Source organism: Mobula hypostoma, chromosome 30 (genome assembly GCF_963921235.1).
Source record: "Mobula hypostoma chromosome 30, sMobHyp1.1, whole genome shotgun sequence".
In the NCBI taxonomy this organism is placed as follows: Eukaryota; Metazoa; Chordata; class Chondrichthyes; order Myliobatiformes; family Myliobatidae; genus Mobula; species Mobula hypostoma.
In genome coordinates, this window is record NC_086126.1 from 16,285,381 (window position 1) to 16,309,526 (window position 24,146).

The 24,146-nt window shown below is 42.8% G+C and overlaps 1 pseudogene; it reads right to left on the reverse strand.

Moving 5' to 3' along the window:
• Positions 1–7,141: 7,141 nt before the first annotated feature.
• LOC134339713 (probable G-protein coupled receptor 139) lies at positions 7,142–19,370 on the reverse strand (annotated as a pseudogene).
• Positions 19,371–24,146: the final 4,776 nt, after the last annotated feature.

Below are 24,146 nucleotides of genomic sequence, written 5' to 3' on the forward strand. Positions count from 1 at the left end.
TAATAATTGCTCGCTTTTACTATGAATGTTCCCTAAAGCAACTCCACTAGTTTGCATTATCCATTGAGCAACCATGGTATTGTACTCAGTGAACAGAAAGTAGACATTATCATTAATTGATTCATGATCCCTCCCATTCCCTGTGGCTGGGGACATGGAGACCCTGCTGTTCTCTATGGGGCCTCTCTTTCCCAAGCCACACTGTTACTCCTAAGATAGCTATAGAATCTCCTGTTATTTTCCTACCTTTTCCTACATAACGTTGGTCTGTCCTCCTGGTTTCCTTCTTAATAGTATTCTTAATAATTTTTATTCTTATCATGTGATTTGCCCGATTCTGACCTCCTACACCCAGTGTGTCCTTCCTTTATTTCTTAACCGGAGCCTTTATATCTCTCATTGGCCAAGGTTCCCTAAACTTGCCAGGTTATCCTTCACCCTAAAAGGAACATGCTTCTTCTGGACAGTTGCAATCACACTCATAAAGAACAAAACTCCCACTTGCCGTGTGTTCATGTTCTGTCATACAGATTCCCTCACTCCACGTCTACACTTCCAGTCAAATCCATTAAAATCAACCTGTTTTCCAGAATAGATCCCTCAACTGTGAACTTGACGGGATATTCCCATCACTACTTTCAAACTAATAGAAAGAATGAAGAACGTATTAACAATTACAAGGGTAAGACGTGAGAACGCGAAACAATCCTCAAAGAGGGATCAGAATGCGAGAGAGTGAGCAATTTCAAGTTCCTGGGATTCCAGATCTCTGGGGATCTATCCTTGTCCCAAAATATCAATGCAACTATAAAGAAGACAGGACAGCAGCTACATTTCATTAGAGTTTGAAGAGATGCGGTTTCTCGATTAAAACACTCAAAAACTTCTCTCAAAGTACACTGAAGAATATTCTGACAGGCTGCATCACTCTTTGGTGGGGATGGGGGCGGTTACTGCACAGTACCAAAACAAGCTTCCAGAAGTTGTAAAATTGGTCAGCTCCATCTTGGATACTAGTCTCCGCAGTATCCAACCCATCATCAAGTAGCGGTGCATCAGAAATGAGACGTCAATAATGAAGGACTTCCACCACCCAGGACATGCCCTCTTCTCATTGTTAGGGGCAGGAAGGAAGTGCAGAAGCCTGGAGGTGCACACTCAGTGATTCCGGAACAGCTTCTTCCCCTCTGCCATACGATTAATAAATGGGCATTGAATCCTCACTGTTATAATATATATTTATTTTTGTATTTGCACTATATTTCATCATTTAAATATGCATATATACTTACCGTTATTGTTTTTTTTCTTTCTATGTTATCATGTGTTGGATTAAACTGTTGTTGGTAAGTTAACAAATCAATATCAGGTTTATTATCACTGGTATGTGTCGCGGAATTTGTTAACTTAGCAGCAGCGGTTCAATGAAATACATAATATAGAAGAAAATAACAAAATGAAATAATAATAACAATAATAATATTAACTAAGCAAATCAATTACAGTATACGTACATTGAACAGTTAAAAACCGTGCAAAAACAGAAACAATATATATTTTAAAAGTGAGTTGGTGTCCAAGGTTTCAATGCCCATTTAAGAATCGGATGGCAGAGGGTAAGAAGCTGTTCCTGAATAGCTGACTGTTGGCCTTCAGGCTTCTGTACCTCCTACCTGATGGTAACAGTTTTCAAATTTTACAACACATGCCGATGATAATAAATTCTGATTCTGATACAAGGGATTCTTGATCAGCCTGGTGAGTAGGCTGAAGAATTGTAAATGGTGTTCAGTCCAGGTGAGTGAGGTGTGGCAAATCAGAGAAGGACTTTGTGATCACAGCCCAGTCTGTCACAGAAATGTTCCTCCCCTCCTTTGACTCCGGCTGCATTTCCTGCTGCCCCGGGAGAGCAGTTAAAATAATCAAAGGCCCTTCCCACCCCTTTCACTCTGTCTTCTCACAGCTTCCATTGGGCAGCAGACATAAAAGAATGAGAACACACAGCACCAGGATTAAGGACAACATCGTTCCTACTATTACAGCAACTGGAAAATGTATTCATATCCACCTTCGACGTTTTTATGTTTTATGGTTTTACAACAATAATGGCAGGATACTTGGTAGTGTGGAGGAGCAGAGGGATCTTGGGGGCACATGTCCACAGATCCATGAAAGTTGCCTCAAAGGCGGATAGGGTAGTTAAGAAAGCTTATGGGGTGTTAGCTTTCATAAGTCGAGGGATAGAGTTTAGAAGTCGCGATGTAATGATGCAGCTCTATAAAACTCTGGTTAGGCCACACTTGGAGCACTGTGTCCAGTTCTGGTCGCCTCACTATAGGAAGGATGTGGAAGCATTGGAAAGGGTACAGAGGAGATTTACCAAGATGCAGCCTGGTTTAGAGAGTATGTATTATGATTACAGATTAATGGAACTAGCACTTTACTCTTTGGAGAGAAGGAGGATGAGAGGAGACATGATAGAGGTGTACAAGATAATAAGAAGAATAGATAGAATGGATAGCCAGCGCCTCTTCCCCAGGGCACCACTGCTAAATACAAGAGGACATGGCGTTAAGGTAAGGGGTGGGAAGATGAAGTAGGATGTTAGAGGAAGGTATTTTACTCCGAGATTGGTTGGTACGTGGAATGCACTGCCTGAGTCAGTGGTGGAGGCAGATACACTAGTGAAATTTAAGAGATTATTGGACAGGTATTTGGAGAAATTTGAGGTGGGGGTTATATGGGAGGCAGAGTTTGAAGGTCGGCACAACATTGTGGGCCGAAGGGCTAATACTGTGCTGTACTATTCTATGTTCTATGTAACATTAATCCGCAGTGGTTTAATTTGCATTTTTGACACTGAATAACGGAAAGTCTATTTCATGTCAAAATGAAAATGATATATACAAAGTGATTAAACGAAAATAATCCATTGTATAATTATTCACTCCCTTTAATATGACACAGCAAATAATTACTGGTGCAGCCAACTGGTTTTAGAATTCTTATAATTAGTTAAATAGAGTACATCATGAGCAGCCAGGATGTTTCAATTGACCGTCGTAAAAATACACCAGGACCAATTGCTGCTGCGTCAGTGTCCTGGCTAAAACTACCACCATGAAGGCAAAGGACTCTCCAAGCAACTCTGTTAAAAGGTTATAAAAAAACAGAAAAAAAAATGAGGCACCCAGACAACAGTTGTTGTATGTGCATCGCTCCCATCTCGGTACTGAGCTTGTAACTCCTTCTGAGTTATAGTTCTCTTGGTCCCTCCATCACTCTCCCCTTCTTGCGCGATCCCTCCGTTTTTGAGGACAGCCTGCTCTTGGCAGTTTTACAGCTGTGCCTTATTCTTTCCAATTTTTGATGATTGATTTAACTGTATTTCAAGGGACATTCAGTGACTTGGAAATATTCTTGTATCCATCTCTTGACTTGTGCTTTACAACAACCTTTTCACGGATTTGACGATTCTAATGGTTTATTGTCCTGTGATCAAGGGAAATAGACAGGATTTAAATAAAAATGGAAAAGATGCCTTCCATTACGCTTCAATGTATATGTGACAAATAACGATAATCTTTACAAAAGCAAGGAAGAGTTGAAGACAGTAGGCAGGAATTCAACGTACATATATGTCACCATATCGAAACCTAGGATTAATTTTCTGGTCTACTGAACAAATCTGGAGTTTAATACTGACAAGTGTGATGGAGTTTAATACTGACAAGTGTGAGGTATTGCATGTTGGAAGGACAAACCAAGGTAGAACATACAGGGTTAATGGTAAGGCACTGAGGAGTGCAGTGGAACAGAGGGATCTGGGAATATAGATACAAAATTCCCTAAAAGTGGCGTCACAGGGTCGTAAAGAGAGCTTTTGGTACATTGGCCTTTATTAATCGAAGTATTGAGTATAAGAGCTGGAATGTTATGATGAGGTTGTATAAGGCATTGGTGAGGCCGATTCTGGGGTATTGTGTTCAGTTTTGGTCACCAAATTACAGGAAGGATATAAATAAGGTTGAAAGAGTGCAGAGAAGGTTTACAAGGATGTTGCCGGGACTTGAGAAACTCAGTTACAGAGAAAGGTTGAATAGGTTAGGACTTTATTCCCTGGAGCGTAGAAGAATGAGGGGAGATTTGATAGAGGTATATAAAATTATGATGGGTATAGATAGACTGAATGCAAGCAGGCTTTTTCCACTGAGGCAAGGGGAGAAAAAAACCAAAGGACATGGGTTAAGGGTGAGGGGGGGGAAAGTTTAAAGGGAACATTAGAGGAGGCTTCTTCACACAGAGAGTGGTGGGAGTATGGAATGAGCTGCCAGACGAGGTGGTAAATGCGGGGTCTTTTGTAACATTTAAGAATAAATTGGACAGATACATGGATGGGAGGTGTATGGAGGGATATGGTCCGTGTGCAGGTCAGTGGGACTAGGCAGAAAATGGTTTGGCACAGCCAAGAAGGGCCAAAAGGCCTGTTTCTGTGCTGTAGTTTCTATGGTTTAAATCTATAGAATGATAATTGTTATCTATTCCAAAGATAATAACTATAACAGAATTAATGAGAAAACGGCCAACTAGCGCGCTTAACCAGAGTGAAGAAGGCAACAAACTGTGCGAATGGAAATAGAAGAAACAATAATTAAACAAGCAATAAATATTGAGAATATGAGATGAGGTGTCCTTGAAAGTAAGTGTATTGGTTGTAGGAAAATTTAAATGATGGGCAAGTGAAGGCGAGTGACGCTAACTGCTTTAGCTCAAAACTAAATGTAAGGAGGCTGTTTACACTCCCTCACCCGCGGCCACAGTATTTCTCATCAAACAGGGTTCCTGAAAACGGCCAGCCTTTTTCTTTACCCTACAAGAATCATGTAGATTCTGAACACCTGACATCACACTTTTAAAAGACTCTCACCTCGCACAACCTTGCCCATTCTCCCTTTGTACCGGCATCTTTGTATCCTGGAACATTGAGCTGTTCATTCTGTCCTTCCCTCAGCCATTTTTCTGTTGTGACTGTGATAGGACCAGAAGAAATAGGGGCAGAATTAGCCCATTCAGCCAAATCCAGTCTGCTCCACCATTCCCTGATGGCTGATTCTTTTATCCCTCTTTACACCATTCGCTTGTCTTTTCCGCAAAATCCGTTCATCAACTGGCCAATCAAAAACCTATCAATCTTCGTCTTATACTGAATGGGTTGGCCTCCACACCTGTCGGTGGCAATGAATTCAAGCTTCGATACCAACTTTTTACGCAATTCCTCTTCATTACTGTTCTAGATGGATATCCCTCTATTCTGCCACTGTGCACTCTGGTCCTTGACACCTCCACTGTAGGAAGCATCCTCTCCATATAGGCCTTTCAATATTCAATAGGTTTCCATGAGATCCTCCGAATTCTTGTGAACTCCCCCGAGTAAATGCTTAGAGCCACTAATCACTCCTCAATCATTAACACCTTAAGTTTTTCAATAAAGCTCATGAATCTCATTTGGGCCCTCTCCAATGCCAGGAAATCACGTTTTAACATAAGGGACACACAACCGCTCATAGTACTGCAAGTGCGGTCTGACCGATCACTTGGAAACCTCAATGTAACACTTTGTATTGGTATACTTGTCCTTTTGAAATGAATGTTAATGTTTGATTTGTCTTCCTTATCACCGACTCATACTGGAAGTTACACTTCCGACAGAAGGACACTCATGTCTCTTTCCACATCTGTTTTTTGATTTTTGTTTAACCTGTTTGGACATTAGGCTTCATCATTACTGCTTATATGCATGACCGTACAGTTCCCTGCACTATATTTCATCTTCCATTTATTTACCCATTCTCCCAATCTTTCTGTCCTTCAGCAAATTCCCTGCTTCCTCAACACTACCTGCCCTACATCTATCTCCGAATTGTCTGCAAACTTCACCACGAAGCCATTAATTCTGTCACCCAAATCATTGACCTATACATTAAAGGAAGTGATCCAACAGTTCCCAGAGTTCAGCCACACCTGAGTTCATCGACCTGACCTGTCAATCTTCTTATAGTGATACAAATTCAGTTTAAACCAATTGTCTTTCCTTTCCTTTGTCTGTGCTCCTTTCTATCCCGTTGACTAAATTTGCTGTCATTGGCAAATGTATTACCTCCAGCTTAGGGTCACACTGACCGCTACTCCCATTTACACTATTCTGAGCATCACTCGCAAACCTCCAGGATATTGGTCCCCCTCCAGTTCAGGAGCAATTCATCTCTTGTGTTCAAGTCTGCCTGCCACAGAACAAATTGCAGTGCCCCAATAACTTCAATCTTGCCCCCTGCCTCAGCCCCTCAGTCAAATATGCATCTGAATCATCATTCTATTTCTATCCTCACAAAAATGTGTCCCAGGGTGTAATCCAGAGATTACTATGTTTGAAGTTGTGCTTTTTAAGTGTTGTCCTAATTCCCTCTATTTACTGTGTAAAAGCTTAACCCTCTTTTTACCAAGTTATATGCAGCAGGAGCACTTGAAAATGTTCTTAAAGCCGTTGCTATTCAAGATGCAACACACTATCCTTGGATCTCTTTTACAGCCACCGACTCTAGAGTCTTCTCTTGATAGAGACTAAAACATACTCCAAGGATGGACAGTTTTGTCAGAACCGGGAGGCAGGGGTGACAGTTTCGCCTCAAGGTTCAGTTTAACAGGGCGGAATGTGAGGCTCCAAAGGGGATTTCTCTGGGGTATTGAGGCCAGTGATGCCGTCGGGATCAGCTGCAAAATGCTATTTTGTAACTCTAAAACAAGACACACAGAACGCGAAAAGAATAAACAGCTGACAGGAATCTGATGAAGGGTCTCGGCCAGAAACGTCGACAGTTTATTATTTTCCATAGATGCTGCCAGACCTGGTGAGTTCCTCCAGCATCTTGTGTGAGGAAAAGAGTAAACAGTCGACGTTTCTGGCCGAGATCCTTCATCAGGATCTGATTTTATGTGTGTTGTTTTGTATTTCGAGCTAATGCAGATTCTCTCGTGTTTGTTTCGCAACTCCGTTTGTCATTTTTTTCCCCCATTTACCCAAAAGTGGGGGATAGAATATGGAGCATGAATGCAGCTGAATTGTAAAACTTCACAGTATTTATTTCTAATCTTTCATGAGTTTCATAATTCGGTTCAGTGGGTATTTCACCGCATTCTTCAGTTCCCCTCGGAATTTGCTCTGAGTCAGGGCGTAAATACACGTGTTGGTGCAGGAACTGAGAATCTGCAGCATATCCGATGTCTTTACTGTAATGTAACGGGGATCCGTGAGAGAATAAAAAAAAAACCCTTGAAATCCGTCTATGTATATAAAATGCCACCTGTGTTCCCCACAACAATATGAAACTACCGGTTATGCTGAAGAGCAAAACGATGGATTTGCGTCGGTTCTCCATCTCCCGGTCCTTGTCATTCTCTCCACTCTTTTGTCCCCGGAGCCCCCTGCGGGCTCGACTGGCCGCTAGAATCCGCCTGACAGTCAGAATATTGAACAGCAACATCAGAAAGAATGGCACACAAGGGGTTAAAATGAGGTGGAACACCTCAAATGCCGCCCATGAGAGAGAGTTTGTGTAGCTCAGTGTAAAAGCACAATACCAGGAAACACCGTCAATTATTTCTCCAGGCCCGTATATAAAGCCCCACGGGACAGTCTCCAAACAGGCCAGCACACTCACTGTCCCGATAACCACAGCCGCCGTTCTCTCGGTGCAATATTTTGTTTTCAGCTTCTCACAGCAAATAGCCACAAATCGATCGACGGTGAAAGCGACAGTCAGCCAGACTGAGGCTACAATGCTCGCATAAATAAACCATTGACGAAGTCTGCACACAGGAGTGATTCGCAGGAATGATCGGGGAAAATAAATCTGAACAGTCACCCTCAGCAGCGGTTCCGAGATAACGACCAGGAGATCGGCCACTGCCATTCCCACCAGGTAGCGAGAGATACATTTGGAGAGGCCGCACTTTCCCCGGGACAGGATCACAATCGCCACCAAGTTCGCTGGAAGAGAGACAGAGAACAGCAACTTGAGAAAAAAGTACTGAGGAGAAGCCGATGCAGCATTTTGAGGGGACCCTGTAATATTTCTATTTTATTGTTGCATTTGGAGGTGGGAGGTTTGAGAGAGGGCGCAGAGCTGACGGAGACAAAGAAGAGGTTACACCATAAAAATAGTCAATATTATCTGAATGTCGATTCCTTACTGATGGCCGAAATGTGAAGTAGCAGCGGAAAGCTAAAACTTTATAACGACATTATCAGGATCAATACTGGAAGGAACATTTTCAACCGGCGCCTTCAGCGTCTTGTCTCGATGAAATAAATAAATCCGGACGCTGATGGCGGGATTCTTACATTAGACAATCATCAGCTAACATGGCGATCCCTGTCAGTGACAGAAAAGCCGAAGGACGGAACAAAAACAGGAAATGCTGCAAACACTCATCCAGTCAAAACAGAATATGTGGAAAAACAGTTAAAGTATCTCTCCTCAGTACTGTTCTCAGAGAGACCCCTGACACGAGTATTAACTGTTTTTTTTCTTTCCATACAAGCTGCTTGGGGCTTAGTGTTTCCAGCATTCCCGAAGTTTGTTTCCTATTCCAAAAATTACCACATCACTGGCTTTACAACAGAACATTGGCTGATTCCAACAGGTACAGCGCAGTCTGACACAACCTCACAGACAGACATGACACCTCCCACTGAATCCATCACAGGGAAGCAGGGGAAAGGAATTGAACTCGGTGCTGTAGTCAGATGTGTGTAACGGTGTCAGATGTAGGTATAATAGAATACATTTCACAGTATTGATAACTATGAAGCACCGCATCGGTTGTGTTAATTGACTCAGCATAGACTTCATTGTGTTGTCCATCAACTGCTTTATATTCAGTCATATCGCAGACATTTACCATAAATCCACAACAGTTTCGTGTTACAACACGGAACTCCTCACATTTGCTGAAGTATTACTGCAGTCGATGTGTTGATTGTTGCACCAAAGTAGACAATCACTCACATTCAAATGCGGACTATCAACTGCCATAAGCTTCGCAGGCTGCATAAACACAATATTTGCAAATGCAGTGCAGCTACTACAAGACCAAAAGCAGAGAGCCGAATACCCCATGATTGATCACAAACCGCTGGAAGAACGCTGCCTGACCCGCTCAGTCCCCCAGAAACTGGCAGATTCGCTAAATTCTTGCAGCGGATTGTTTTTAGATAGAAATCCCAGCATCTATTGTCCCGGTGTTTCCACTCCATTCCTGAAATGCGGAATACCGGCACTGGAATATGAGTGGTTAAACCAGCGGCAGAATCAATCACATCATTGGGATTAAACTTCAACATCCGCCCACGGCAACTGACACTGCGGCTTACCGGGAATTCCAAAGGCTGAAATAAAAGGATAGTAAACGTCTTCTATCCGCCAGATGACCGGATACACCATTTCAGTGCGAATCTGTGATTTTTGTTGCTCCTGTATTCTCAGCTCCGGCAGACAGCTGATGCATTCAAAGCGGCCCTGATTTATACAGAGGGTCTGTCTCCAGAGATACGGTTATACACCTCATTAACTTGCTCAGTTACAGCTGCTTGAACAAACACTTTAATTTAATACTATTTTCTCTATTGTAAATATTCTTGCGATTGGAGACAAATACATCAAAATTCTTTGGCATTACCTCAGCAGCGTCTCTTGTGGAAATAGGCCGGTGGATTTACTTTCAAAGACTGAGATTTGTCAGGAGGCATGTGCACTTACAGATTTCATCTTTTTGTTGTCTAATTATTCATCTCTGAACGGAGACCAGCGACACTGACCGATCCCTACCCCTGCCCCTGCAGTTTCCCATTTTGAACTGTCCTTCCGTCCTTCAGCTTCTTCCAGGTCACACACACACACACACACACACACACACACACACACACACACACGAATTGCACGAATGTATTTCTATGTTATCGTGACTCTCCTGTTGTGCATACTCTTTATTACAAGTTATTATGAATTGCACATTGCACATTTAGACAGAGACATAACGCAGAGATTTTTACTTCTCATATATATTGAAGAATGTAAGTAATTAAGTCAATACAATTCGAAATACACAAAATCAGATTCGAACAAAGATACAATAGAGAAGCCGAGATCAGGATGGAAACGGTAAAATAAGCATGCTGCTAATGTAGAAATACGAGATAATCTGAAGATGTTGGCAATCCAGGGCAACACAAGGAACTATGATGAGTTCCTCCAGCATTTTCTGTGTGATGTTGCTGATATAACTGTCTTTAATGGACATCTCAAATCTGTCAAAGGTCAATAGAAATCAAGAATAAAAGTTTCAATCTGCAAAGGAATGGGCAGACTGTTAAATGATACCAAAAGTACTGGAAATTGGCAGATGAATAGATGCATGGCGACTTGAAATGAACAAGAGAAAGACCAGAGTGAGGTAAATTGTTAGAAGAGAGCGGGGGGGGGGGTGGAGAGGGAGAGAGAGAGAGAGAGAGAGAGAAAGAAAGAGAGAGAAGCCAATAGGCAAACTGACAAATAGATAGGTCAAGCAGAGGCAGGAAAACAGCCAGAAGCAAATGCATAGATTGCAGGATTGTGGTGTTCCTCCTGCATCTACTAGTCTCTTTTGCAGTGTCAGAGATGGGTTTCAGTCTGTACCTGTCAGTCTATGATACACTGTGATACTGCACAGGATCGAAAGAAGAGCAGAAGGTTGTAAATCCTGTCAGCTCTATCTTGGGAACCTGCCTACAAAATACCCAGAACATCTTTAGGGACTGATGTCTAAGAAAGGCAACGTCCATTATGAAAGATCTGCAGCACCCAGGGCATGCTCCTTTCTCACTGTTACCATCAGGTGGGAGATACAGAAGCCTGAAGTCACACATTCAGTAATTGAGGAACAGCTTCTTCCCCTCTGCCATTCGATTTCTAAAGGGACATTAAATCTTTGGATAATACCTCACTTTTTTAATATACGGTATTTCACATTTTGTAAACACGAGGAAATCTGCAGATGCTGGAAATTCAAGCAACACACATCAAAGTTGCTGGTAAACGCAGCAGGCCAGGCAGCATCTCTAGCAAGAGGTACGGTCGGCGTTTGGCTGATAGAGTCTGCTCCAAAATTCAATTATGACTAATTCTTTCTTTCTCCTGCCTAAATCCATTTCCAGGCCTTTTCCCCATCAGCTTTGATGCCATGTCCAATCAGGAACCTATCAATCTCTGCCTTAAACACGCCCAGCGACCTGACCTCCACAGCTGCACGTGGCAAGAAATTCTACAAGTTCACCACCTTATGGCTAAGGAAATTTCTCCACATCGCTGTTCTGCATTGACACCCCTCTCTCCTGAGTCTGTGCCCTCTTGTCCTGGACTCTCCCACCATGGGAAACATCCTTTCCACATCTACTCTGTCTCAGCCTTTTCAACATTCGGAATGTTTCAATGAGAACGTCCCTCATCCTTCTAAATTCCAGTAAGTACAAACCCAGAGTCATCAAATGTTCTTCGTATGATAAACCTTTCACTCCTGGAATCAGCCTTGTGAACCTGCCCTGGTCCCTCTCCAATGCCAGCACATCTCTTCCGAGGTGAGAAGCACAAAACTGTACACAATACCCAAGTTGAGGCCTCAGCATCACATCCCTGATCGAGTATTCTAGACCTCTCAAATGAATGCTCACTTTGCATTTCCTTCTTCACCACCAAATCAACCTCCAAGTTAAATATTATTGTGTTGCACACAATGACTCCAAAGTCCCTTTGCCTCTCAGATTTTTGGATTTTCTCCCCTTTTAGAAAAAAGTCTGCACATTTATCAGCACCACCAAAATACATGACAATGCATTTTCCAACATTGTATTTCATTTGCCAGTTCCTTGCCATTTCTCCTAATCTGTTTCAGTGCTTCTGCATCCTACCTGTTTCCTCAACACTACCTGCCCCTCCATCAATCTTCATATCATCTGCAAATTTGGCAACAAACCCATTTATTTTATCATCTAAATCATTTATATGCAGCAGATTGTAGTGGTCCCAACATTAATCCCTGCGGAACACCACTCTTCACTAGCAATCAACCAGACAAGGATCCTTTTATTCCCACTTGCTGCAACCTTGTTCTTATCAGATGCTTGTACAACACCGTGTTTATTGATGTTTCTCTTATCTTACCCACGATGCATGTTAAGCTTACTGGTAAGTAGTTAAAAGGGTCAGTGCTGTCACCCTCCTTACATACCAGGAAAATCTTAGCCAGTTTCAAGTCCTTAAAGACTTCCTCATTCTTTACAGAGTTTTGAAAAATTCTTGTTATGTGTTTATATTTTTAAACATGGATTTCTTTAAGTACCCTTGGATATATGTTGTCCTACACTTAGATGTATTAACCTTTTCAGCTGAAGCGGGATCTTACTTACTCAGATCTCTGAATCAGCTTAAGCAACTTTATTTTTAACATCTTTTCAGGTAAACACTTCAGCAAAATAAGAGTTAAGAGCATCTGCTATGTCCTCCTATGCATAATTTAACACCCCAGTGTTATTCCTAATACACCTAACGTTCCACTTAACATTTCCTTTATGACTCATGTGTTGACAAAATTTCTTGGTCAATCTTAATATTATCAGCATATCTTCTCAACCTGCCTTTGACAATCTTAATTTTCCCCTTGACTGTACCTCTCATATTTTCATATGCCCTATGGTCAAAATGTATTACTATTTTTTTTCTCTGTATTCCTTACTTAGCTGTCTTTTCTTCAATATTTATATATATATTTATGTGTGTGTGCTCATCCATGTAGTTGATCTCTAGTTTTTTTTTTAATTTGGATCTCCTGACCTTGGGTATGAACATTTCTTGCACTGTATGTATTACCTATCTAAATCGAAGACGTTGTCCCTCAGCTGACACAATGTCAAGCAGTTTATTCCAGTCTGCCTTTTGAGGTCTTTGCCATATCTGCACAAACTTTGGCTTTCTGAAATTCAATCTAAGAGTTTTCGTTTCCACTGGTATATTCCCCAAAAGTACTTCGAGACTATCAATGTTATGATCACTTGTTCCTGAAGCCTCAACAACTTCCGTTATCAATTTTTTTCATTGTATGTTACAGAATCTCAGATGTAGACAGGCCTCCCCTCTTGTAGGTGTATTAGCATATTGGATCAAAGAATAATGCAGTGTTTTGTGCTTGTACAAGTTGAAACACTAACAAAATGCAGGACAAAGTATAACAGCTGCAGAGAAAGGTAAATCATAAGGTGCAAGATCATTATGTGGCAGATTGTGAGGCCAATAATTCTCTGTGTTCATCCATGTCTTGAGCGTAGCAGTTTTTTAAGCGAGGTTCTCAGAAAATCAGCTTGAGTCCACGAAAACTTTTTGGAAAATTTTGCGTGTACCTGACTCTACGAATTTCAAACCGAGATGAGGAAACCCTGGGGTTCCCCTGTGGCAGAGAAGGGTAAAGACAGGCAGTGTGATAGTTACAATTCACTCACTAGTTAGTGGAGACAGGCAGGAGATACTGTGGCCACAAAAGAGACACGAGGATGGTGTGTTGCCTCACGGGTGCTAGAGTCCAGGGTGTGTAGGTACAGCAGCAGGATATTGTCAAGGGGAAGAGTGAAAATCCAGAGGTCCTGGTGAAAATTGACACAATTTCATTGTCACAAAATGAGAAAAGATCCTACATATAGAGTGTGTAGAGTTCGGAAAGAGGCCTCTTTCCTTCTGTCATCCTTGTACACATCGGACTGTATTTTGTGGTCAATGAACACACGATCCAACTTGCCTTTGGTCTCTGAAAGGAAACCGGTGCAGTCAGAAATAAGGTATAATTCCAGTTCCACTCAGAGCTCCTCCCCAGACCCAGGACAGGACACAATGACAGTACCGCAATTTCTGAGTATAATCAAGTTTCCATTAAAATATTCCCACCCAGCCACAATTTGACAACTCCACTGGTCCTGGGATCGCTGAGAGTTGCTCCCGAAATCAGGCACTGGATCTAGCTGCTCCTCATCCTAGATAAATCTTGGACTCGGTCTCTGGAGGACATTTCTGTTATGGATATGGCCCTGACCCTATCCACGGTAATTCCCCTGTCTCATATCCCATCTTTCCTCCTGTCGCCCATGTACACTAAGGACTATCTCACGACCAGCGAATGCACCATGTAGCTCGCCTTTTGTCTCTGGAAGAAAACCGGTGTGGTCAATTTCTATTTGGCAGTCAGACCGAATCCACAAACACTTTTGGTAACTTTTGCCTGCACCTAATTCCATTAATTTCTTTAAGTTCTAAATGAGATGAAGAAACCCTGGTGATTGCCCTGTGGCAAGGAAGGGTAAAGTCGTGCAGTGCATGAGTGATCAGGGACTTGATATTTACAGTTACAAACAGGAGATACTGTGGCCGCGAAAGAGACTCCAGAATATTGTGATCCCTCCCGGGTGCTTGGGTCCAGATTTATCAGAGCGCCTGCAGGATATTCTCAAGGGGAAGAGGACAGCCAGAGGTCGTGGTGCATATTAGCACCAAAGTCATTGTCAAAAAAGTGGAAAAGATTCTGACTTCCATGAAGTGGTGTACTGAGTATATAGAGTTAGGATATAGGATGAAGAGAAGGACCTCCCAGGTAGTAATTTCTGAATTACTCCCTGTGCCGTGGGGTTATGCATGTAGGAATAGGATGATAGCACAAATGAATGAGTGACAGAGGAGGTTGTGTAGGGGACAGGGTTTCAAGTTTGAAGTTAAAACCGTTTTTTTTTCTGGGCAAGGGGTGACCTTTCGAAAAGGGACCTGTTGCAACTTAACTGGAGGGGAAGTAATACGGTGGCCGCCAGGTTTGCTAATTCTACTCGGGAGGGTTTAAACTCGTTTTGCAGGGGGCGGGGAATCGGCACACCAGATCAGTAAGTGAAGTATTAGACAGGAAGTTAGACTTCAGTGAAAGTATGGACAGGCAAAGTCAAATTAACAGGTATGACGAGACATATAGTTTGAATGGTGTGTATTTGAATGTCAGGAATATTATGGGTAAAGGTGATGAACACGGAACACGGATCAGCACATGGAACTGGAGTGTTGTGTCCATTACAGAGACGTCATTGAGAAATGGGCAGAGACGCGTGATTGAACTACCAGGTTTTTGAAGTCTTTGAAAAGCTAGATAAGGATATAAAAGAGGCGTAAGTTAGACGACTAATCAGGGACAATTTCACATCTACACACAGGGGAGACACTGTGGAGGTTTCAGATACTGATACCATTTGAAGAGTACTGAAGAACAGGAAGTGTGCTATCAAACGAATGAGATTGTACTACTACCTGGTATAAGGTAATGAGTCTATTCAGGTAACTGCCCACGCAGTTGGTGAGCAGCTAGGTGACTGAGACCACAACTTCCTCATCTTCAAGACAGCTATAGGTGAGGATGGGATATCTTTAAATAGGAGAAGGGCAAATTAGGAGGGTATTCGCAGGAACTAAGAAGGGTTAATCGGAAATAACTTTTATTACGGTAAACACACATCAGACATGGGGAGAGTGTTTAAAGATTAATTGCACAGAGTACAGAAAATATATTTCCTGGTAGAACGAAGGACAGGGATGGAAATAGTAGAGAAACTTGGATGCTCACAGAAGTGAAGAATTTAGTCAAGAATAAAAAGGAAAAGTACGTCAAATTTCGGAAGTTAGGCTCAAATGGAGTAGTTGAATATTATGCAGAATCAAGGAAGAATCTAAAAAGGGAATTTACGAAAGCCAAGAGGGACCATGAAAAGTCCTTAGCAAGTAGAATTAAGGTGAACCCAAGGAACTCTCTACATATAGCGAGACAAGATAACTGGGGAGAGGGTAGGACCCCTCAAGGATAAAGAGGGGAACATTTTCTTGGATACGGAGAATATGAGTGAAATACATAATAAGTACTTTGCTTCAGTATTTACTAAAGGGAAATGATGTGGATTGGTAGACAGTGCTGCATGCATAAATATGCTAGGGAGTTTAGAGGTCAATGAGGAGGGAAGTATTGGTTCTCCTAATGAGTATTAAGTTTACTAACATCCTGGGCTTGATGGGGTTTACGCCAGGATTTGGAGTGAAGCAAGAGACGAGATTGCTTTGGCATTGACCAGTAGCTTCATATCTTTACTAGGCACAGACAAGTAACCAGACGACGGCTGAGTGTCGAATGTTAAACCTGTATGTAAGAAGGGAACAAGGGAATATCCAGGGACCTGTAGATCGGTATGTCTCACATCAGTTGTACCAAAATTGCCGGGAAATTTCTTCGAGATTGAATATATGAGTTTTTGGAAGCCAAGGACTAATTAAGGAGAGCCAATATGACTTTGTGTTGGGCAGGTCCCATCTTCACAACTTGACTGAGTTTTGTAACAAAGCGACGAAAGACATAGATGAAGGTAGAGCTGATGATGTCGTCTGCATGGATTTTTACTGAAGCATTTAACAATGTCCCTGTTGATTAAAGAAAGTGTTTGGAGAGACTTATTCGAGCTGGAAGTCTGTAATTCGTTGCGTTCAGCAGGGATGTGTGCCGGGATGTCTGCTATTTGTGAAATATTAAAATGACCGGGATGAAAATGTAGATGGGTGGTTTAATAAGTTTTTGAATGATACCAAGAGTGGTGCAGTTGTTGATAGTGAAGAAGACTGGAACAGAATACAAAGCAATGTAGATCATTCGCAGATAAGGACAGATGGAGCTGAACACAGTTAAGTGTGAAGTGTTGCACCCTGGTATGCCAAAAGCAACTAGTAAAGGCTTAAAGGGAAGACCATTATTAGTGTTGCTGAGCAGAGAGGTTTGAGGTCCAAGCGAAACCCAATAGCGTGAATGGCAGTGATGCTTCACTACCAGATGAACTCAATGCCTTCTATGCCCGCTTTGACAGGCAGAAATTCCCTGCTACATCTGATGACCCACTGACCTCTGTCTCAGAGACCGATGTTAGGCTGTCTTTAAAGAGAATGAACCCTCACAAGGCGAAAGGTCAAGATGGAGTACCTGGTAAGGCTCTGAAAACCTGTGCCAGCCGATTCACGGTAGCATTCAAGGACATTTTCAAACTCTCACTGTTACAAGCATAAGTTCCACTTGTTTCAAAAAGGCAACAATTATACCAGTGTATAAGAAGAATAATGTGAGCACACTTAATGATTATTGCTCGGTTGCACTAACATCTGCAGTAATTAAATGTTTTGAGAGGTTGGTCATGACCAAACTGACTTCCTGTCTCAGCAAGGATATGGACCCATTGCAATTTGCCTATTGCCACAATTGGTCAACGGCAGACGGTGCATCTGATGACCCACTGACCTCGTGTGACATTCTTCACACGGCTTTAGACTACCTGGAAAACACAAGCACTTCTGTCAGGATGCAGTTCATCGACGATTGCTCAGAATTTAATACCATCATTCCCATAATTCTGATTGAGAATTTGCAGAACCCGGGCCTCTGTAATTGCATCCATTACAGAGGGTGAAGCATAACTCAGATATATCCTTATCCTAATAGAATAAATGGATTTAGAGAGGCATCAAAGAGGACCTTGTTCAGTGGATTGGAGGAGGATACTGGCAGGGATTACAGCACAGCATGAAGTTTCCGGAAATATTCACAAGGTGCTGGATACAAAGAAGAAGAAGTTCTCAAATTGACAGGTATACCAATAAAGCAGTATACCAAAAGTCTTTTTTTTAATTCTATAAACAGTAAATGAGAGATGGGAGTTGATATTGAACTACTGGCAAATAATGCTGGTGAGGTAGCAATGGGGGACAAAAATAGCAGATAAACGCAATTGGTACTTTGCATCTGATTTCACTGTAGAAAATATCAGTTACTTTCCAGAGGTCTGTGAGTATCAGGGTGTCGACGTGAGTGCCTTTGCTAATAAAAAGGAAAAAGTGCTTGGCAAACTCAGAGGTCTTGAGGTGGATAAGTCACCAGGTCCAGAAGGACTTCACCAGGTCCAGAGGGACTACGTCTCAGATTCCTGAGAGAGGCTGCTGAAGAGATACCGGATGCATTGCTCATGATCTTTCAGGAATCTCTGGATTCTGGCATGGTCCCAGAAGTCTGGAAGATTGCAAATGTCACTCCACTCTTTAAGAAGGGAGAAAGTCGAAAGAAAGGAAAGGAGAGGCCAGTTAGCCTGACCTCAATTGTTGGGAAAGTGTTGGAGTCTTATTAAGGATGAGGTTTCGAGGTACTTGGAGACTAACGATAAAATATGTCAGGGTCAGCATGATTTCGATGAAGGGAAATATGCCTTGACACATCTGTTAGAATTATTTGAGGAAGTAACAAGCAGTGTCGACAATGGAGTGACAGTGGATGTCATTTACTTGGATTTTCAGAAGGCGTTTGAGAAGGGACCACACATTAGGCTGCTTAACAAGATAAAATCCTAGCGCTTTACAGGAAAGATACTGGCATGGATAGTGGATTGGATGAAATAAAGGATGGGTTATGACGGGAGCAGGTGTGGCTGATATAGACGAAAATATACCCCAAGACTAGGCAATTTTGTCAGAACCGGGAATCAGGGGTAACAGGTTCACCTCAAGCTTCAATTTAACAGGGCAGGACGTGAGGTACAAAGAGGATTTCTCTGGGATCCTAGTAATTCCGTCAGGTGTTTTGTAACTCTAAGGCAACACACACAAATTGAAAAGAGTAACAGTTGACAGGGCTCTGATGAAGGATCTCGGCCAGAAACGTCGACAGGTTACAGTTTTCCAAAGATGCTCCCTGGCCACCTGAGTTTCTCCAGCATTTTGTGTGGAAAAGAGTAAACAGCAAATAGGGAGCATGAAGGGAGCTCAATTGTAATACTTTACAGCATTTACCTCTCACGTTTCAGGAGTTTCAAAATGCGATTCAGTGGGTACTTCACTGCATTATTTTTTCCAGTCGAATTTTGCTCTGAGTCAGGGCGTAAATACACGTGTCTGTGCAGGAACTCAGAATCTACAGCATTTCCCGAAGTGCGGTCTGTGATGTAAGGGGCATCCGGAACAGAATCAACTAAACTCATTGAAATCCGTCTATAGACAAAAAAAAACCTCGTACGTTTCCCGTAACAATATGAAACTACCGGTTATGCTGAAGAGCAAAACGATGGATTTGCGTCGGTTCTCCATCTCCCGGTCCTTGTCATTCTCTCCACTCTTTTGTCCCCGGAGCCCCCTGCGGGCTCGACTGGCCGCTAGAATCCGCCTGACAGTCAGAATATTGAAGATCAACATCAGAAATTATGGAACACAGGGGGTTAAAATGCGATGTAACATCGCAAATATCAACCACACTGGAAAGTTTTTGTAGCTCGCTGTATAAGCACAATTCTGGGGACCACCATCAGTTATTTATAACGGATAATGCAACTGTAGTTGCATAGACACCTGAAGAGCAGACTACCTGTTGGATGGAAGTGACCAACAACTCTGATAGAGGCAGATGCCAAGTTTTTAAGCTCGCCAGTGAGAGGTGATGCTTTAGCACTGCTGGCCCATCACCTCGAGTGAGTCTTGATCATAAGCGGGCCGAAACTCCTGAAGAAAGGTGGCAGATCTACTGATGATCCCACTGGTGATAGTACAGGACAGTTAACATCTTAGTCTACGTGTATTTTTTTTTTAACTCGAGGACCTTATACAAAGCCCCAGGGGACAATCTCCGAACAGGCCAGCACACTCAGCGTCCCGATAACCAGAGCCGCCGGTCTCTCGGTGCAATATTTTGTTTTCAGTTTCTCACAGCAAATAGCCACAAATCGATCGACGGTGAAAGCGACAGTCAGCCAGACTGAGCTCACAGTGCTCGCAGCAACCAACCATACAGCGAGTCTGCACACAGGAGTTATTCGCAGGAATGATCGGGGAACATAAATCCGAGCAGTCCACCTAAGCAGTGGATCGAAGATAACGACCAGGTGATCGGCCGCTGCCATTCCCACCAGGTAGCGAGTGACACATTTGGAGAGACCGCACTTTCCCCGGGACAGGATCACAGGAGCTTTAACCACAATGATTGAGCTTCGTCACGGAGCAGCCACATTTACAGATCTCACGTTTATGTTGGCTAATCATTAACCAATAAACGGATTCGACCGACCCCTCATCTCTGTCCCAGCAGTTTCTAATTTTGAACTGTCCTTGAGTCCTTCAGCTCCTTCTTCGCCGCGCATGCGCGCAGACATGAAATTCGTTTTGCTTTTTGTTCCATAACTCTGGCACTGAGTCGGCATTTTTTTTTGTTGAAACTACGTTTTCCACAACTATATTAAACCACCTCCAGCTGACAGTGTAATTGATTCTACAGAGTGAGAGTTTGAATGAAGCCGGTGATATTGGATTAGTACTTCAAAACTCATTGAGTCGGAAATGGGACCATCGGCCCACAATGTATTTGTATACAAATGATTATTAATTTACACTATTGGAGTCTATTTAATTCTTCCAGTGACTATGGATAAATAGGTCCAGTACTGTGGCACAGTGAGAAAAGATCTTGCGGTCTGCGAATACAGATTATTTCCACATCTCGTGCGACAAGAGAATGCAGAACAAAGTGGGGATTCCTCCTCCTAATTTTAATGTCGGTTTTAATGTCCCTGTGATGTAATGACCTGGACTGTACACAATGCTTGAGGTTTGGCCAGACTTGTGTTTCTATAGTTCCAGCTGAACTCCCTGCTCTGGCATTTAGTACCTTCACCCAATGACGTCAAGTATCCATCGATTCTGACTGACCGACTGAACTAAACCATCATCGGTAAATGTATCCTCTGACCTTGCTTAGATTCTCCGCCTGCATCGCCTGACTTCCTCATAGACATGTACCCTCTAGATTTAAACAGTTTCGCATTATCCAGCGATCACCTTCATGAATCTTTAAAATCTCAGACATCACTTTTACCTTCCTTCGCTCGAAGAAAACGAAGTCACCCAAGACGAATACTATTGCAATATTACTTCATATGTTAACGGGAACGATCTGTCAATATTTCAGAATGCCATTCAGACCTTGTCTGTCGCTCTGTACAAGATGGTGGTTGGACGAGAGCTGAATTCTGCCCTTGTGCAGGATGAGTAGGCAGAAGCTGAGAGTTCCAGTGACCATGGGTAAAGGGACATTGAGATCAGGTGAAGAAAGCTTTTGGTTTGCTGGCCTTTATTAATCAGACCGTTGAGTACAGGAGTTGGGATGTAATGTTGAATTTGTATCAGGCATTGGTAAGGCCAAATCTGGAGTATTGTGTACAGTTCTGGTCACCGAATTATAGGAAGGATATCAATAAATTTGAAAGAGTACAGAGGAGGTTTACTAAAATGTTGCCTGGGTTTCATCTCCTAAGTTACAGGGAAAGGTTGAACAAGTTAGGTCTTTATTCTTTGGAGTGTAGAAGGTTGAGGGGAGACTTGATAGAGGTGTTTAAAATTATGAGAAGGATTGATAGAGTTAACGTGGTTAGACTTTTTCCATTGAAAGTGGGGAGGATTCAAACAAGAGGGCATGGGTTGAGAATTAGAGGACAAAATTTAGGAGTAACATGAGGGGGAACTTCTCTACTCAGAGTGGTAGCTGTGTGGAATGAGCTTCCAGCAGAAGTGGTTCAGGCAGGTTCTATGTTGTCGTTTGAAGTTAAATTGGATAGATATATGGACAGGAGAGGAATGGAGGGTCATGGGCAGAGTGCAGATCGGTGGTAATAGGATAAGGTAAGAGTTCGGCACGGACTAGAAAGGCCGAGTGGGCCTGTTTCCGTGCTGTAATTATTATATGGTTATATCAGCAAAGAAGCAAGGTCTGGTCATTTGAACGTGTTGCGTGGGAGATCTAAACACCTAGTGCCAAAGTAGCATATTCCCTCAGGACTCGCCACGACCAAATTGCTGTTCCCCAGTGGACTAATCAGGTGTTCCTCCCCAGCCCCAGAACAGAACGCAATGGCGGAACCGCACTCTGTGTGTGTAATCACGTTTCTAGTAAAATATTCCCAGCCAACCGCAGAGGAACAACAGCACTGGTCCCGGAACTGGCGAGTGATGCTCCTGGAATCTGGTACTAACTCACTCTGCTCCTCATCCAAGAGCAAAATTTGCATTCTAACCGTGAACTGGGGCTCAGTCTCAGAAGGACATAATTGTTGTGGATATGGCCCGGATCCTGACCAGATAAACTTCCCTGCCTCCCATTGCCGCTTTCCTCTTGTTGTCAACCATATACACAAAGGGCAGGATCTAGTGGCCAATCAATGCACCATCCAGGTTGCGTTTTGTGTATGGAAGGAAATCAGTGCCGTCATCTTTTATTCCCACCATCCAACACGAAGCCTGTGACCTTCGATATCAGAGCATCACGGTTTTTAAGCAAGGTCCTCAGACAGTCAGACCGAGTCCACTGACACTATTTGCCTGAACTTTTGCCTGTACACGATTCTACAAAATTGTTTAAGTTCAAAACGAGACTAAGAAATCCTGGTTGTTCCCCTCTGGGTATACCCCTCGGAAACAAGCATTCCTCTTTGGGTGGGGGTGATGACCGATCTGGTCTCAGAAGCAGCAGTGGCACTGTGGCTGGCTCTGAGACACAGCAGATGGGAAAAGTCAGGCAGTGTGGTAGTGATAAGGGGCTAGTAGTTAGTGGGGACAGACAGGAGATACTGTGCCCACAAAAGACACATCGGGATGGTGTGTTGCCTCCCGGGTGCTCGGATGCAGGGTATATAGGTGCAGCTGCAGGATTTTATCAAGGGGAAGGATGAACACCCAGAGGTCGTAGTGCCAATTGGCACCGATGACATCGTCAAACAACGGGAAGAGATCCCACCCTGAGTATATAGAGTTAGGAAAGAAGCTCCAGAGAAGGACCTCCAAGGTAGTAATCTGCGGATTACTCCCGGAGTCTCGGGCGAGTGCAGGTATCAATGGGATGATAACAGAGATAAATGAGTGGGCGAGGAGATGGTGAAGGTTGGCAGGGTTTCAAGTTCTTGAATCATGACAAACTTCTCTGGGGAAGGTATGATCTGTACAAGAGGGACGAATGCTACTCGGTGGTGGGGGAGGGGGATAGAGGTGGGTGGGGGGGGAGGGTGTAGTGTGATTTTAACCTTGTGATGCAGGTTGCAGGGATCTGGATCACCAGATCAGCATGTGAAGAATTGGACAGGAAGGTAGATGTCGGAACGTATTGATAGGGAAAACCGAATTAACAGGTATGATGAGACTGAGTGTTTGAAGTGTGTGTATTTCAATGTTAGGATTATTACGGGTAAATATGATGAACTTAGAGCATGAATCAGTATATGAAGATACAACGTTGTGGCCATTACAGAAACCTGGTTGAGAGATGGGCATGAATAGGTGATTAATGTACCAGGTTTTTGAAGTTTCAGAAAAGTTAGTAAGGAGGTAAAAGAGGGGGCAGTTGCACTACTAATCATAGATAATATCACAGCTGTACTCAGGGGAGACATAAAGGAGGGGTCAGACACTGAGTCGATGTTGGTGGAAACTCAGGAGTAAGAGGGCTGTAATCATATTGATGGGATTGTACTACAGATACTAAATAGCCACCGTGACATTGACGAACAGATATATATTCAGGTTAAGGAAATGTGTAAAAATAATAGTGTTACTGTGATGGTAGGTGGTGAGGGTGGTTCGAATTTCCCTAATTTAAACTGGTACCATCTTAGTGTAACGGATTTAAATGGGGCAGAATTTGTTAAATTCTTTCAGGAAGGTTTCTTAAATCAATATGTGGACGGTGCAATGAGAGGAAGATCCGTGCTAGATCTGGTGTTGGGTGATGAGCCTGGCCAGGTAACTGATCTTCCAGTGGGTGAACAGTTAGGGATCCGTGATCACAACTACTTAACTTTCAGGATAGCTGTAGATAAGGATATGTATGTTCCTTGTGATGAGATTTTAAACTGGAGTTGGGAAAATTACGAGGTATTTGGCAGGAACTAAGAAGATTTAATTGGGAACTCCTTTTCTCTGGCAAGGAAGGGTTTT